General features: G+C 36.7%; 1 long non-coding RNA gene across 1 annotated transcript; it reads left to right on the forward strand.

The window, feature by feature from the left end:
• The first annotated feature begins 752 nt into the window (after nt 1-752).
• On the forward strand, nt 753-1,622 carry LOC149039790 (uncharacterized). Its single transcript, XR_016179661.1, has 3 exons — nt 753-927; nt 1,240-1,407; nt 1,486-1,622. It is a non-coding gene; the product is annotated as an uncharacterized LOC149039790 (long non-coding RNA).
• The last annotated feature ends 2,132 nt before the right edge of the window (nt 1,623-3,754 follow it).

Genomic DNA, 3,754 nt, shown 5'->3' on the forward strand with positions numbered 1-3,754 from the left:
TAGTATTATAAATATTACAAAAATAAAGTTTAATACGGATAATTTTTGCAAATAAAAAAGCTGGGAAGGTAATGATGATGGAGGAATATTTTCTATCTTTTCATTCTTTTGCCCATGAAACGAAAGGGGTGAGATTAAGCAATAGTACCACACTGTAAAATGAAAAGAGCCAAATTGACCCCAAAAGCCAAATTGGCCCCAATTTCTCGAGGGCCAGTTTGGCCCATCAAGGTTCGTTTTGGACTATTTGAGCCAAAACGGGCGGGACAGGTACCATTTCGACCCCTCCAAAATCTGAATTGGCCCCTATGAATTCTACTTTGGAACTTTTTCTCAATTTGGCCCTTCCAAGAGCCAAGTAGGATTGACCAATTTGGCCCCAACGAGGTGCAATTTTTGAAAAAAAAAGAAAATATAAAATTAATTTTCTTTTTTCGACCATATTTCGTTCCCTATACTATTCCTTATAAAGTGTTCCTCTCGTAACTGAACACCGAGTCACACAACGAATTAATCGTTGGCTTTTTCTCGAGACGTGAGCGTGAGCTGCCTGTGATGGCATTAGTCGAACCTAGACCACGTGCGTCGGAAACAATAATGAATTATAGCAGCGAATTCGTCACTGAAAAGGCTGTTTCTTGGCTACAGTCGCATGGAATGAGACTTAAGAAAGGAAAGGTAGGCAAAAGAAATTTCTTAACAACGTATTTTACTGCAACTTTACATTCACAAACTTGACCGCTCCATTGATCTTTGTTCGTATCTTATCTTGCAGAAAAAGACGGTTGCGATGGCCAAGATCTCCTTGCCATCGCCCAAGATGCAGACGTACCAAGGCACTACATCCCTATTATAAAAGAGCGTCTAAAGCTCAAGAAATTGATTGCAATGAACGCTGAACCTAGAGATGACACGAGTTCTTCGTCGGTACGATAATTAATTTTCCCACCAGAGAATTTGACGCATGAATGGTTCGCCTCTTCTCCCGAGTCTTGTTGAGTCTCAGCGGTTTCGCAACTAAAGTCACGTGATCAAATTTTGGCGGCGAGAGATAGAGACGGTTACAGTTCGAATACTGCATTTGTACAAGATGGATTTAACTTATTTCAAGATTCTCTGATTTTAGGATCTCCCACTCTAAATTCTTAATCTTTTTCTTGAAAAGATGAACTGATATTTTTATGTCTATGTCTTTGTTTGCATCCACTTAAGCTGATTTTTTGGCTCTCACTCTTTCAGCGTGCAGAATCAAGTCCTTCGAGTAAGACGGTTCAAACGTCGATTGATGATTCAGATAACATCAGCGATTATGAAAATTTAGAGGTGACATTGGCACCGAAAGAAAAGGGTAAATCGCCCAAGGATCTCTGTTTTACGGACGAGGCGATAGAACTGAGCACTGTCTAAGTAAGTTCTTGTATATTAAACTTAGCAGGATGGTGAAGAGTACATTATCGATTACTTTCTTTCGATTATATCCTAAAGGAAAACACACAGGGTGCCAGCTGATCAGTTAAAGATGACAAATCTATCTCGGGATTGCACCCTACAAAAATGGCGAGATTTGCTTTATTTTTATTGAAATATATTAGATATGTATTTACTTGCACCATGCATAAAACAAAGTAAACCCAATTTTTAAATCTGGTAAATTAAAAAATTAGTGAATTGATAGGATGTTATCAGACAGTTTAATTTTTTTGAAAACAAATATTTACCTACAGGTTCCTCCTGAATGGCTTTCAAAATTCCAACTACCATCGAGGGTAAGAAACTTTTCTTTGTTTTGTTTTTTAAGTCTACAAGCAATCCTTATTTATTCATGAATACTGAACTAAAACTGAAGTGCATAGAGGTGTGATTTCTTTTCTTGATAAGTACATATACAGTTTGGTGAAAATACATCATTGATGATCACCATTAGTGTGTTTTTACTTCCTATGCACAGTTTGCTTACAAATATTTTGCAACTTTGTAGTTGCAAAAATTTACTGTTCTCCAACAACAAATTAATTTGCTCATTTGTTTGTTTTTTTGTACAGTTCTCTGCCTCAGTAGAGTTGGATACCCAGAAGGGATATCTCATTAGCAGCCTAAAGTACTCTGAGCAACAGTGGATTGCAAAAAAAAAATTATTGCATAGTATCCTTGTATGGTTAGCAGGATACTAGACTAAGTTGACTTGGAAACTGAATGGATTGGTATGGTCTAAAAATCTATTGCTTCACCTCTTCTGTTTGCAGTGAAGAGAGACAATTTTGTGGTGATGAATCTCTTGCCTTAAACTAATAAGTTGCAAAATGTCAGACAGAACTTTTCTGTCTGACAAGCACTTAGGCACAAAACTCAGTCACAGAGAATTGATGAGTCCTCTTTAATTCTTTAACTTAAGTGTGTATATATATATTCTTTTTTTTTTCTGGCTACAGACACTTTTTGCACTTTGGCTTGATTTTAATGTGGTTGTAAAACTTGTTTTTATTGTATAGAGTAGCTGATGTTGATTCAGCAATCAGAGATTATGTCCAGCACAAATTTTAATTGTTGGAGATCTTCAATACATCAATCACCTGAATATAGCAACAGAGGGAAGTGTAATTTGTCACTTCTCACAAGAAAAGATTCTTGATGCTCTCATTGGGTTACTTGGCTCATTTATATTTTCTTACAATCGGTCAAAGGCAACTTTGACTTTTTTTAGAGCAAGCATTGCTTGAAATTGGGCACAGGCAGACTCTTGTCACTGTTTCCTCTATTTTCAATGACTTGGCAAATGCCTGTGGTAGTACTTGCTGATAGTTTATATTTTGATAATAATAAATCTAAAGTAGCAATATGAGTGCATGTATTCTCACAACCACTGGAAGAATACTCTTTGCTGCTCTGAGGCTCTTTGTTTTCATATGCACAAATCAAACAAGATCTATATTCTTGTGCAGGAATGGGACCATTTGTTGCCTCTGTCTTATTTTGATGATTTTCTGTACTTTAAATCAGTCTTAATTATAAGCTGCTTTACATTACCACATTTGCTAAGTCATTGAAAAGGGAAGCTTTACTCACAAGTGTCTCTTGGGTGTAATTTCTTGCAATGCTTGCACTGTTAAGAAGTATATTGATTTAGGGAAGAGATCTATTTTAGAAAATGGTTGAATTAATGTTAAATATGTATGTATGTTATATTCTTTCACATGATGTTTCAAAGTTTGTCTGTTTTATACCACAATTAAGATTCTTAATAACTGTAAAATCAGGTAGCATAAAAGGTGTTTACATAAACAATATCTAGAACCTAATAAATGAGTGTTTGAAAGATAAAGTATGTGGTGTATTTTCATTATTTGAATGTAAGGGGGAAAATCAGCATGGAGAGGAAAGAGCCCTCTACTTCTGAAGTGGCCCACATTGGAGCTGAATTGGCTCTTTTTAAAGGGGCCATTTGTGAGAGGGCTGAAATTTCGGGGGCTGTTTTGGCCCCTGTAAATTTCAAAGTGGCCCCTGTATTTTTCAAATTCACCCTTCACATGGTCCAATTTGGCCCCTACAACGGGGTCAATTCAGCCCCAAAATTGGTGCCAAAAACAGCCCCATTTGAATGGGGCCGAATTGACCCTAAGCAAGTGCCAAACTGGACTCACTCGTTTTGGCCCCATTTTTGGGGCCAAATCAACTCTTTTAATTTTACAGTGCACAGCACAAGTGAGAAAATGTTTCGGGAAAATATTGAAGATACTGAACAAACTAAAAGACAAAC

The sequence above is a fragment of the Pocillopora damicornis genome, chromosome 9 (assembly GCF_964200805.1).
Source record: "Pocillopora damicornis chromosome 9, jaPocDami1.2, whole genome shotgun sequence".
Taxonomy (NCBI): domain Eukaryota; kingdom Metazoa; phylum Cnidaria; class Anthozoa; order Scleractinia; family Pocilloporidae; genus Pocillopora; species Pocillopora damicornis.